At 36.0% G+C, this 14,191-nt stretch overlaps 2 protein-coding genes across 5 annotated transcripts in view; one reads left to right on the forward strand and one right to left on the reverse strand.

Moving 5' to 3' along the window:
* Positions 1-10,341, reverse strand: part of nfasca (neurofascin homolog (chicken) a) — a 78,847-nt gene extending 68,506 nt beyond the window's left edge. For 2 of the 3 annotated variants that reach the window (XM_026221276.1, XM_026221273.1), the window contains exon 1: positions 10,180-10,341. The gene's annotated coding sequence lies outside the window, so the exon portion shown is untranslated. Of the gene's footprint in view, positions 1-9,711; positions 9,848-10,179 lie in introns of those variants that run through there. The other variant, XM_026221274.1, reaches the window with a different exon arrangement.
* A 2,986-nt stretch (positions 10,342-13,327) lies between these two features.
* LOC113055213 (phosphatidylinositol 4-phosphate 3-kinase C2 domain-containing subunit beta-like) overlaps positions 13,328-14,191 on the forward strand; it is a 37,953-nt gene continuing 37,089 nt past the window's right edge. The window contains exon 1 of one of the 2 annotated variants that reach the window (XM_026221293.1): positions 13,328-13,574. The gene's annotated coding sequence lies outside the window, so the exon portion shown is untranslated. Of the gene's footprint in view, positions 13,575-13,662; positions 13,903-14,191 lie in introns of those variants that run through there. The other variant, XM_026221294.1, reaches the window with a different exon arrangement.

The raw sequence follows: 14,191 nt of genomic DNA on the forward strand, positions 1-14,191 counted from the left end.
AATGTCTTGTCAACATAAATTTATAATGGCATTCCCCTCCCCCATGTTTGTTCGCCTTTACCCACCACCTTCATCTTTGGCTTTTACATCTCAGCGAGCAACTGCATTATCGAAATTAATCTTAATTTAATATTCTCAAATTTAAATGAAACCCATGATATTTCAAGCTAACCTGCAATGATGTATTGGGTTATAAACACAATCACCTTCTGGGTGACTCATAGACATGAAAGCCAAAAGGCACAACAGTGTGACACTTCTGCATGTAATGACCTTCAAAACAGCCGTGGTGACACTGACCTTTGGGTTATGGCCCTGGAGAAGGAAAAATAAACTCTATGTCGTAACCTCACCGAGATAAAGAGCAATCTGTGTCATCTGAAAGCAATCACAATGACAAACAGATCGATTCAAATGCCTTAAATGGAGATGCTATTCTAATTAACAGCGACGAGAAAGAGTGATACGATGGAGAAGAAACTGAGACTGATGGTTGATAGACAAATCACATTAACAAACCCTCATTTCCTGACCTTTGCTGAGATTAGCCATTTATCAATGCGCTCAGGATAGGACTGTCTGAACACATTAGCCACTAGCCCATGATGACCTAATTAAAACATCATAAATGAAAAGCTGCATCATAACTAAGACTCTAAACACAACTTAAATGACAGGACTTGAATAGCCCTTATTTGGCCTAAGGTCAATATGACCTGTATTTTGTGGGGCACAACAGAGTTAGCGCTAAGCTAACAACAAAACAAGCTATTATTTTCAATGTGGGATATATATATATATATATATATATATATATATATATATATATATACAAACACACACATTTATAAATATATTAATCTCGTATTATGGGGCCAAATTCTTCTTACTGTAAGCTAACAGGTCTATGATTTCATTCAGCAAATGTACAAATGAAAAATTAAAGACTCGTTGTTTTCAGTTCAGATCATGTCAATGCAGGTTACACACTAATGGTTTATCAGATGTCGTTTAAATGTGTATAGCAACAAAACCTTGGCAAAAAAATAAATAAGTAGGCCTAGTTCTAAAATTTGGGACATATTCATAAATTTGCTAAAGTGCTGATTCATTTTCAAAAAAAGATTTTCCATTCATCATAATCTCATTTTGTTTAATAACTTCATAAAACATGTTCTGCATATTTAGCAGGAGCTGTTGTCTCATAGGCTACTATCATACTTGATACTCCTTTGTGTGGCCTGTGTTCTCAGTTTGTGTGCAGCAAGAGGTACAGATGGGAGCGTGTTCAGTTTGGCTGGTCTTTCCCTAAAAACCCCACAGCATACATCTGGCACAGAAACTCATTCTCTCTCCCATGCATCTGCGCTGTCTGTTCATGTCACGGAGCAATGAGGTGAGGTGAGACATGAAATTAAATGATTTGTACAAACTGAGCATTTTGTACCTCAAAAACACAAATTAGAATAGTGTTGGAAAATGGATACTTATTTGTTCTTCCATATTTAAGAAAGGATTATTTCAATGTATATTTATTGTCTAGCAGGTTGTCTACTGTAATTTTTTTGTTATTTCAGTACCTGACAGCTTGCTCCCTCGCTATACACACTTTTTTTAAATCTTCCTTATTTGCTGTCATAAACGGCATTATTTAAACATAAACTGGCATTATTTGCTTCCCCCTCTCAGGATGGAGGAAAATTCCCTTGCTGTGGTTTCTCTGTGCTCCTGTCCATCACACTCAAACTTGGTGCTCTCCACAAAACACACTTTGATTCAAATGGTTGAACCAGAAAAGACTGTCATTCAAAGATTGTTTTCTTCAGTTTTTTTTATATTACCAATCCTTCCCTCCCCTTTTATGTCAATCTGATCCCCCTCTCTTTATTTCTCTCTTTCTTGGCCCACTTTTTCTTGAACAATGGAGACAATCGGGCGTCCCCTGAGGGAAGATGAGGGCGAGTTTAAATATCAAAAGCCCACAATGGACACCATGCCAGACTCCAAGGCCCCCACTGTCCATCTGCTTATAACAGGAGAAATGAGGGATGAAGGATAGATATTGAGAATGGAGACACAGTGACAGACTTGCGTCTCCCGCTCCTTTCTTGCCTTTTTCTCATTGTTTTTAACAAGTCATGATTCTCCCTGTCAGCTGACAAATGATGCTGTCTGTGTCTCTAATATGTGGGAAAAATTACTTTAATCATGAATAGCTAATGCACTATTTTACAACGTTATTGTTAAACGGACATTTATATACATTTATCTATTCTATTTTTTTCTTTACTTTTTCAGAATACATAAGATGTTAGTTTACATATATTAAAAAAACAAAGTTGTGTGCCTAGGTTATGCTTTCCCCCTTACCATCAACCTACCTCTCTCTCTCTCTCTCTCCACACACACACACACACACACACACACACACACACACACACACACACACACATATATTAAAGAGCCACACAGATGGGAAATCAAAAATCGTCATGTACAAACACGTCATTAAAATGAAGTGTAACTCCGTGAATACTCAACGAAGAGACATGAGAGAGATATCTATAGAATGCTTGACATGTCTACTTTAAAACTAAACAAGTGCTGCCGAAAACAGATATTCTGTAATAAAGTAATCCATATGAAAACAACGCGATGTCTGTTTTTCATGTCTCCCTTCGTTATATCTAATGTGACCACGCCCCCGCGCTGAACGCGCTATTCAGATTCAAACTGAAGCGCGCGGCTTGAATACACCAACACAGAAGAAAAAGCAGTGCGACTTTTCAAGTTTTTTATTTTACTGTTTGCTTCGCGATGAGAGAAATAAGACATAATTCACCCCAAACAGATGCTAACGCATAGTTTACCGTGGAGGTTTGTGCGGAACAACCAATCAAACCTGACTATGTCAGTTGACCAATCAGAACACAGGATGTTACCGAAAGGTGGGGTTTAAGGAAACAGCTTTTGAACAGCTTCGCGCCAACCGTTTGGGGATCTCTGAGAATTTAGGTAATTTTAAAATGATATTTTGACAAAATAACATAAACATTGATAGGAAGCTTAGATTTTCATCTTACTGGCTCTTTAAAAGAACCTTACAACCTTTAGAATAAATTGTAATTTGGAATTAAACTGTGTCAAATTGTCAAACTTTTGACAATCATTTGGGTCATGGTTTCCACAAAATACTGTAGTAAGCAGCTCAGCAGTTTGATGATGATAATAATAAGAAATGTTTCTTGAGCTGTGAGCACCAAATCATCACAGTAATTACTTACATTTTAAAATGCATTACAATAGAGCATTTTTTGTTGTTGTTGTCTTTTTTAAATAGTCCTCACTTCTCTTTCCCCGAAACCTCCCTCCCCTCAAGCCCCGAGGCTCAAATTTCCCAACAGGAATTTTTTCACACCATCCTGCTTTGTGACTGACTGCCTGACACTGATACAGAAGGCAGAATCTGACGGTAATTGCAGGGCAGCTAACATAAATGAAGAATCACCTGTAATATCCCTGAGCTATGTTTCCCAAGTGGCTCAACATCTTAACGTCTTAACACATGTGAAACCACATTAATAACAACATAGAGACCTATTTCAAGCTGTCAGGCAGTTCTATAGAAGGCTAAATTCAATTTCTAAAAACATCAAGTGCACCTGGAAGTAAAAACAAACCTTACACCTGACCTCCGATCCTTTCATCATCTCTAAAGATGGCTTGTTATTGTCCATTTATTTCCATTCACACTAGAGAACAAGACAAGGCATGTGTCATGTTTTCTTCATTGTTTACAGCGACAGGTGTTTCCACCTGAGCAGATTTTGATGGGGAAATTCCAGGGCTTGCTGGCCGTCTGTGATCCCAAGGTGATATACGGATCTAATAAAGACCCCCCCCCCCACCCTTGAACAAGCTGCAATGTGATAATGTGTCATATCAGATGACTCCATTGCTAATTTGATCAGATAGTTACTGATTTTCTATAGGCTATTTTGACTGATTGTAATCCAGTGGAAAATGAATTGGCCAAATGGCTTTAAATTTTGAATGGAAACTTTTTTTTTTTTTTTATCAAATATACAAAATATGCAGTATTAAGATCAAACATTATAAAATATCATGCTGAAATTTCTGGAGTTATGAGATTTTAATGAGTGGTTTTGTTGATGACAGCAAAATTCTCTAAAGGAATAGCTTTAGTTGCAGAGACTGAAGTCTGAAATCCAAAGATTTGGGGAAGATTTTCTTAACGCCACCCAAATGTATATGCAAAGAAAGAAAGTGTAACTTTTATTCTGGCTGTATTATTGTTGCTGCCGCCACCGCTGCAATGTTTTGGAGATGCTGTTTCCTTGTGAAAGCGAAGCTACTTTGTTTGGTCTTCCAAAAGAGGACACAATTAGAAATCAGTGGTTAAGTTGTATTTACAACAATGTTCCGAAACAGTTTAACCCAAATATTCAGATGTGTGCAGCGCATTTTACGGAGGACGAGGACTGTTTCCTGTGAGAGTAGCCTACAATACCTGGTGTTTTTTTCTATAAAGGGAGACAGTTCCAACCTTGCAAGGACTATCTGGCACTTCTGATTCACAGCCTGTAAGTATGTTTTCATATTTATTGAATTTTGCCGCTGAAGATTTAAAACTCCGATCACAAATTCAGACATGGTTTTATGTTTTCGCAGCACGATACACAACACAATGTGTAAAAAGACATTATAAGTCATTATAATCAGTAATTATGTCCCCACTGGATGCAACAAATGCCTTGTTTATAATGGGTTTCATGTTTTTGTCTGGTCGTGCCAGGAAACGACATCACAGTATGGTGAGTGGGGTAACATTTCCATCACACGCTTGAGGCATTCAGCCAATCACAACGCACTGGATAGCTGGCCAATCAGAGCACACCTTGCTTTTCAGACCAATGAGCTTTGTAAAAATCTACGTTTCAGAAAGGCAGGGCATAGAGGAGCAACAATATAATGTACATTATCTGGAAAATAATGTGGTTTTTTAACCTTAAACCGCATAAACACACTGCTTTATACCAAAAACACAAAATAATGTTCTTTTTAGCAACATCATATGACCCCTTTAAATATTCCAGAACATACTATCTAGAATGAAACTAAATATCCAACAGATATGTTTGTTCTTTATATTGACAAATTAACTAACTTATTGTGAAAATTACCGGCCAATCAGGTAAAATACAGTTTTACTTCATTGTAAGTGTGCCTTCAACGAAGGTTCGCAAATACTGCTCTCACAGTCTGAGTCTAGTAAGTTAATGGTTAGGGTTTTTAGCTTCTGTGACTCTGGGACCTCAGACATCTGTCATTCAATGAGTTTTAACAAAACAAATCCCCAAAGAGTTCAATGGTTCTGTACTAAAATAAATAATAAGTCCTCTTTTAAAAGATTTCATCCTTTCAGCCATAAACAATACTGTAAATCAAACAAGAAGCCACATAAAAGTTATATTATAACCCTTTTCAACATCATATTTATTATGTACAATGTAAAACCTGTGTCAACACATACTCTAAGAGCCTCTCTGATGTCTATGTTTTGTCTGATATTAAAGAAAGCAGCACCCAAATTTATACTGAAAAGAAATACTTTTAAATGACTCACAATGACAGTCAATGGTCTTTTCCCTTATTGTATTCATTCACAATTTTTCAAACAAATGTATCTGTTTTAAACTATATTTAACCCAGTTTCTATTTAACATTGATAAAGGATTTGATTGCATTGTATGCTTTTGACTTTTGATAACATTGTTCAAGAAAGTGGTTATGGTTCATTGTCCAGTTTTGATAATTGTAATTCTTGTAATAAAAAAAAAAACTCTTTTAAAAACGTCAACTGTATGTATGTGTATATATACTCTAACACACACACACCCACACACACACACACACACACACACACACACACACACTATACATGTATACACATACAAAGCGCTCTCTCTCACACACAGATAACAGACACACTCCATCATTGGTCTCATCAATGTCTTCACTAATTGCCATGGTCAATATTTTCTGTACTTCCCATGCTTAATTTATGTGCTTAATCTATTAGTAGCATTTCCTTTGAGAAAACTCTGTCCCTGATGAATACATCTGACCCATTGCTTCAGAAGCCTGTGCAGGTGCAGGGCTGCTGGCTTCACAGAGCCAGTGGTCTCCCTGCGGGTGCAGGGCACCATGTGTTCCCTGCTAAAAGTCACAGAGAGAAACAGCACAGACACAGAAGGAAGCAAAAAGCCAGCGGAAGACTGTTACAGACAGTTCCCATTGTGCCTATAATGCTTGAATGATTTGAAACAAGAAGAATAAGGATGCAAATGTATAATGCATTGCAAACTCTTTGATGTTGTACATCAAAAACAGTCATAAGTCATAAGAGGCTTAAGTCATTGCTGTAAAGGCAGAGGGGAGCGCTATCGTAGATCAAACAGGACATCTGAATCAGTACTGAAGTTGTGGCAAATACAAATACATTCAATAGATTTTGTTGGCTATTTAGCAACTGGGTCACGATAAAATATTCAGAGTGCATCAGACAGGAAGAGCTTGCTAATGAAACAGGAGTGAGTCATGCAGTGAGATGCATGGGTAACTTTGTGTTCTCTAAAATGATATTAACTGAGAATTTCTACTGTCGCATGAAAATTAGGAGTTACAGTGGTAGAGAGCAGTCCAGGAACATTTATTTATTATTATTTTATTACATATTTATTACATTTTATTACATATTCAATTCAAATTATGTAAAAACATTTAATATCACATATATTAAATATTTTGTAATATTTTACTAAACATTACATATCTGACTTGTAAAATTGTATTTCCTTTATTAAATATATACAATGTATTTTTTATTATATATTTATATATAATTATTTACAATTATAAAACTTAATATAGTTAATTTAATATATAATTTAATATATTTTAGTTATATATATATATATATATATATATATATATATATATATATATATATATATATATATATACACACACACACACACACACACACACACACACACACACACACACACACACACATACCTTTAAGTCAACCTTGATTAGACGAATTGATCACAAAATGATTCAGTGTGAACTGTAGGCCAGAGATGTTCAATGACATGGAAATGAAGCTAACAATATATTGACTTCGAAAGCCACTTCCATGTAAAGTACAATGCAAAATAATGTAATGGCTTAAATTATCTTAATATGGGGGCCTAGCAAATGCTGATATACGTCATTTATAACCCATCATTTATAACAATCATTTAATAAGCCTAATTTGTGTAAATGTGCCCACTGCCCAGCAACGCCTCTTGACTCATTGCTGGGATAAAGTTGTGTCTTGTAGCACTCAGCAAAAAAAAAATCAATGTTGATGCAGCTAGTTATATGTCCTCCTTGTTTTAGTCCAGTCTGAATCCATAACTTTCCACTGCCTTGACTCAGCTGAAGAGCACTTTAGGGGCTATAACAATCTTCCATTAGCTCTCCATTCACGCACACAGACACAAGTCCCTGTAGCCGTCTCCTAAAACACACTGCTCTAAAATACGACCAAATGTTTCAGCTGACCCCATTGTTTTGGTCTTTCTCATTTTCGTGTCCTCTCTGAGGAAGAAACAGAGCCAGACAGAGATTGAAAACTAGAACGAGGGCCCGTCTGACATCTTTTCTCTCTCCTTCCAGCGTCTAACAAATTCTAATCAGCACCGGGCCAGACTCCGCTTCCAGACGCACCTCTCTCACCCTGCCTCGCCCCCCTCTGGAGAAAGCTGCTGTTGCATAGCTAAAAATAGCACCTCTGGAAACAAAACCCTGAGAAGTAAAAGGTGAGCATCCCATTGCAGAGTGAGAAACCTAAGAGTAGGTGAATCTGAGCTGTGGAGGAGGGGAAAGAGGGGAATGCTAGTGCAAGAAATGACGTATTATATGTCATCTCTTGACCTTAATTCAGTGCAGTCATTAAGGACGTATTGGATATTAAGCAGCAAGTCAATCAATCTTCCTAAATATCCTAATTCATCTTTTGTTTTTGGACCTATTTACATAAAATTGACCAAGAAATGTGTGCTTTCTTCCCATTAAAATGTTCTTTTAAGTGGCAGAAGGTGCTGAGAGAGAATCACAGGTTTCTCTAATGCTGTTTTAATTGCAGGCCCAGTGGGGGTATCCACAGGATTGAGCCACAGCTAACATATTGCCAAGTAAAAGGATTTCTTCAAAATTCGCCATATGGCAGAAAATACCTCTATAGGTGGTGAGGGGGCTGTGCAGGTAATAGCATGTGGTCATTTATAGACAAATTCCTCTTATTTAAATACATACATAAATAGAATACAGCAACATTTTATATATATTAAAAAAAGGTAATTCAACATCAACAAGTGTCATGTTAAATAGTGATAAATAGCTGTTTCCTGAAGGATTACACACAAGCTAGCAGTAGAAAATAAGTGGAATATCAGCATCTACTGGTGTGATGAAGTCACTGCGATTTACAGATAATGGACACTGAACTAGAAACAGAACTAGGTTTGATGCAGTTGAGCAACTAAAAAAATAAAAATACATAAATAGTGCATAAATAGCACGACTATCTATGTTAATATTCTTCAAAAAACATTAATTCTAAAAAATATTATTTTACATGAAATGCTATTATATTTGAAGTTTGCATTATCGGTTCTGTTAACTTCTTTTTACAACTGTGTAGAGTTACTTGTTTTGAAACAATCTCTATTGCATAAAGCGCTATATAAATAATGGTGACTTGACTACATTTGTAATATCCATTCACCTTTTAAAATGTAGGCTACTAGATTATGTTACTGGTTAAAATGCAGGAAGTACCATTTGGTCCAAGATTTAATCTGAGACTGTTCTCATTAAATAACTCTTTAGAAATTACTAATCAGGATAAAACAAAATCTTTAGTCAGGATGCCAGCAGTTATCAAATTTCAATATCTACTAAGCTTTATGAAATAACTCCATGAATGATTGCAACACAATATGACAAAGGCTGCTGAATGGTAAGGATGACGTACACATTCTCTAGATCATTCAGAGCACGGTCCAACTCATCGGTATTATGGGCCCAGGCCAGGTCACATGGCCACAGATATCATCTGATGTGGGCAGCTTTGCATCTTTAATTCATGACGGGAAGAAATAGTTTGGTTGGTGGACTAACTCAGCTCCTCTGAGTTTCCCAAAGCTGCAGTAAAAGATTATAAATGGAAACCTTGTCCCTAGGCCCACTTATATTATGAAGTCAAAGATCAAAGAGAATTGTACACAATCACAACAATGCAAGCAGAGTCCCAGATTTATTTTTTATATATATATCAGAATGTTTGATACTTTCCTTTTGATAGATAGACAGATAGATAGATAGATAGATAGATAGATAGATAGATAGATAGATAGATAGATAGATAGATAGATAGATAGATAGATAGATAGAAATGTTACACAGACAGACACTTATAAGTGAATAGAAATCACATTTAAATAATACTATGTAAGCATATAATGCTCATTGCCAATATCAAGATGATTTGCTATCTGACCCTAGATGTCAAAGTTATTTTATCCACACAGGCAAAAGTATCAGAGACAGCTAATTATATCATAATGCAATATTTACCATCAACTGTGGCCTTAAGGTTCCTTGTGCAATGAAACGCAGCAGCAAATGTTAGTCGTGTTCGCACAATATCCTTGAGCTCCAAGAAGCGCTCTGGATGGGGCGATGACACTTTAACTTCCTACAGCATCCTTGGCCAACATTCGGCCTTAAAAACAACTAACAACTTGACAGCCTCGAAACACCCTAGCTTATCCATCTAAATATGTCTGGTGGCTTTAAATGAGGCTGCTTTAATATTTATACCGTTTTACGATATATTGCCGGTCTCTTCAGGCTGTGGTCATTTGCGCAGAGCAGCAGAAATAAGACCGCATCACTCAGCGATGCGCAGAGAGGCTGAAGCACGCGGGATGCGCGAGCGGCCGTGTTAAAGAAACACATATCTAGACTGCTTTTGTCTCCTGTGGTACAAGGCCAGTTTCTTGTAATTCATTAACCCTGACAGCGCAGGGATAACTCTCTTACCTGTGTCGTTGTTAGTTTGGCCACATATGATGCAGTGTGATTCTCCCATACGCAATGTATTGCGGTAAAGGCGGGTAATATCCACCCTTGCTTCGCTCTGTCTGTGCGTCCCTCTCAGAGCGCGCGCTCGCTTCTGTGGACGCGCCTCCGACTCCAGCCGGACAGGTGTTCAGATCATACAGCATCCGTGCTGCACTTCAGAAACAAACGAAGCGTCAGTTTAATATCACGTGATTAATGCATATATTAGTAATAGCTAAATAGGCTAAAACACACTGAACGCTTAAAAACAAATAGATAAAAAAAAAGATGGGCTGGTTTATATTAACAATAACATTTTCAAATAGGACTTAAGTCTAACATGTGCAGTGCATGTAAACACAACTGCACCATTTTGGTTATAGATTATTTCTGAAAGGCATTGTGGTACACAAATCGAACTACTAATTTGGCACTCAAACAATTTACACACAATTTTAAAAGACAAATAAACAAACAAAGAAAGCTTACTTCAACGTTTTAAAGAAAGTGATCGTTTTATTCAGCAATTAATTGCATTAAATTGTTCAAGACTTCTACATTGTTTAAAAAATATTTTCGAGCTGTCCTTTTAAAAATTCGATAACTACAAAATTCTTAAGAAATTAGTATTTTCACAAAAATATTGAACAGCACAACTGTTTTCATCACTGATATTAATAAGAAATGTTTCAGTGTTTCAGCACATTAGACATTCGGCGCAATGGCACAAACGTTTAGCATTTCCATGACAGGACAATTTATTAAAATATTACATTTATTTATTTATCAAATAAATGCAGCCTTGGTGAACATAAAAGATTTCTTATTGCTAAGCTCAAATTTATATATAAACTGTCATTTGATGAAAGAAAGAGATACATTGGATTATTCAAAACAATATCTTTATCATGATAGGCTGAGACTATACTCTTTCTTTATCAATGGCCTTCTGTTCCAAACACACAGTGCTCTTTGATAGGAAACTTTACATCATCCATTACAATATAGTGACACACTGGCCCAGTTCAACATCACACATATAGCATGAACAGAGTCGCACAGACTATCCCCTTGAACGCATATCTCCATTTAAGAGTATTATAAGCATCAGAAATGCACAATCAACAAATAGACACAATATGACAACTCCTACACATTATCTATAATGGACTTTTACATAAACACAACATTGATTCAGAGATTATTATAAAAAGCGGTTTTCAATATTAAAACTGCAGTCAGTAACAAGTTGCAGCTAGAAGATAAGAAGTAATTGGAGAAAGTCTGTGACAGGCATGGTCATTTAAAATAATACAATTTATTCTAGATTACATTCCAGAGGCCATACATCTCTGGAGCTTAAAAAAAAAAAAAAAAAAAAAAAAAAAAAAAAAAAACTACATAAAGTTTACAGAAAAATGTAAAATATGCAGAAAGAAATGTCTCGGAGGAGTTTCGAGTATACTGGAAACTGCTGGGAAATCTGATCTCGTATGCAGCCTGCGGTTTGTTCCAGGCTCCCCTGCTTGCAAAAGTCAATCCTGCATACTAAACCTTAAAGACAAAGGCCTGCACTGCTATTCCCACATTATACACAGATTTGCTAGGCACTGACAGACTTCACTATGATGTTTGGAATACAAAGTAAAAGTGCTCAGTACCCCGCTGTCAAGGTTTTCATGTATTTTATGCCAATCATGGTCACACAATGTACAGGCTAAACTCCCCTGCTGTTACTGTTGTGTGCACTGCACACGTGTCCTCTTGTGTGCGCGCGAGCCTCTAGAGGTCACAAAGTGAATTACAGTCATATTCCGATTTAAAACCCCAAAATATTTTTCTGAGATGTTTTTTTACGACAAACAATTCGAAAATTAGTCAGATTTAAATGATAATTACAAAACAATCATATTTCCCTAAGAGTGTTAAATGTGATCATTTTGTCAATATCAGTCACTTTCAAAGAACAAGAAGCAGAAGGTGTGTCTATGATCAATCTTTTAAGATTTTTGAACTAACAGTTATACTTTGGTATTATTTCTGTTATTACAATATTTATTCATATTATGAATTAGCCTTTATTTTTATATTTTCAGCACTCAATGTAATTTTAGTTAGGGCCATATGTCTTTAGTTTTAGTAATTTTTTTGTACATTTTTGTCATTTGTAGTTATTATTAGTTACATTATAATTATATATAGTATTATTTTAGATTTTTTCATGTTTATATTTAGCTTTAATTGATTAACAGCGAACAATTTAATACATTAATGACAATAGACTGATAAAACTAAAAAAAGTTTGGTAAAAAATATATCAGAAATTTCTTGGTGGAGGTTTCAAAAGGATTTAACCAGAAGATGGCGCCACAGTCTGATTTGAGAAAACTAGTACACCATTACGTTTGCCAAAGTAAACATTGCATTTGATAATACAAGAAAATGTATTTCTGTCTTATCTCACTTAATGTGTATTGTTCCCAGAACCCGCCATTTTCTGGTTTCTAGCCTCTTTAAGTGTCTCCATCTTTTCCACAAATATGGTCCTATATTTGGAGAGAGTTTATCTTATTCTGTTAGCTTTATTTAGCCAATATGTTATATTTTTAGGGATCTATAACAAGCTACATTAATCTGTTTAGTGTTTTAGCTTAATTTCCCTTGTGTAACAGATACATGTTGTTACTCAGGCTTAATTTAGACTTTTTTTTATAGGTTTGTTTTGGATAAGTGATCTTCACCTCTGTTCTGTTCATTGGTGTTTTACCTTGAGTATTTAGCATATAGCTACCGTCACACAAACACAAAAAATGTGTAGGGATTATTTATTCTTTATGCTTGCTTGCTAAACAGGTCTCATAATTTGCATCCATATATGTAGCTTTATGTAGGAGGACTAAATTATACTGCAACATGTTGAGGTTGGTATGTTTATTTTATAGAATATAAATACAAAATTCCTCCTTATCAAGTATTGTTGCAACTTTTTCGGTTTTAGGAGAAGGGAAATGTTCAGCAGTCTTTGATGTCAGGCGTCCTGATGGGATGCAGTTACCCGTATTTTCCACTAGAGTCTGCTATTGTTCCTCTCAACCTGAATCCGCGGTCTTTACACACTCTCCAATGAGAACTGGCCGATGTGAGCTTTGAAACCGAAATCTACAGCACAAGTCGCCAATCAAACAACCCGTGCGAGAGAGAGAGAGGGAGGAAAGAGCGTGCGTCTCATATGGATTAACAGAGACGCGCTCGTGATCTTCTGCCGCTGGACACCGGAAACAGCCTCCTGATCACCATCCATCAAAGCACTGCGATTGAACCTGAGAATAAACGAGAAGGACTATGACACAGGCGCTCAAGAGGCCGTGCACACGGTATGTTATGTGCTCTTTCCTTCACTGTAACCGAGAGCGCTGTAACAGACGTATGACCAGCTGTTTTTGTGCAGGGACTGTACATTTTACTAAAGTCTTTGCGATTGATTGAGATTCTGAGAACGAAACACTCTAGCAACATTTAATACCCGACCGGAGTATTCACAGGCGTTTGACCGCAGCGCGTTCGCTCATTATCGCATGTTTCTATTTGAAAACGACTGGCCAGAGATCGACTTGACAACTTTGGGCTCAGCTCTAATACATCTGTATTTAAGAGACGTTTATTTAGTCACAGGTGGATGTAAAGGAAACGTTATGTAGTTGGGTAAGATTATTTTTTATTAATTTTATTATTGTTGTTTTATATATATATATATATATATATATATATATATATATATATATATATATATGTATATATATATATATATATATATATATATATATATGTAACACACACAGACACACACATCTCATCAGATTTGAATAATATTTTTATTTATTTTAATGATTCAAAAGTCAATTACAGGACTTGGTACGATGGAGTCTGTTGTTATGCAATGCTTTTGCATGTTTTTTATTTTATTTATTTTTTTGTTTTTGTTTTTAAATGA

Source organism: Carassius auratus, chromosome 36 (genome assembly GCF_003368295.1).
Source record: "Carassius auratus strain Wakin chromosome 36, ASM336829v1, whole genome shotgun sequence".
Lineage (NCBI taxonomy): Eukaryota > Metazoa > Chordata > Actinopteri > Cypriniformes > Cyprinidae > Carassius > Carassius auratus.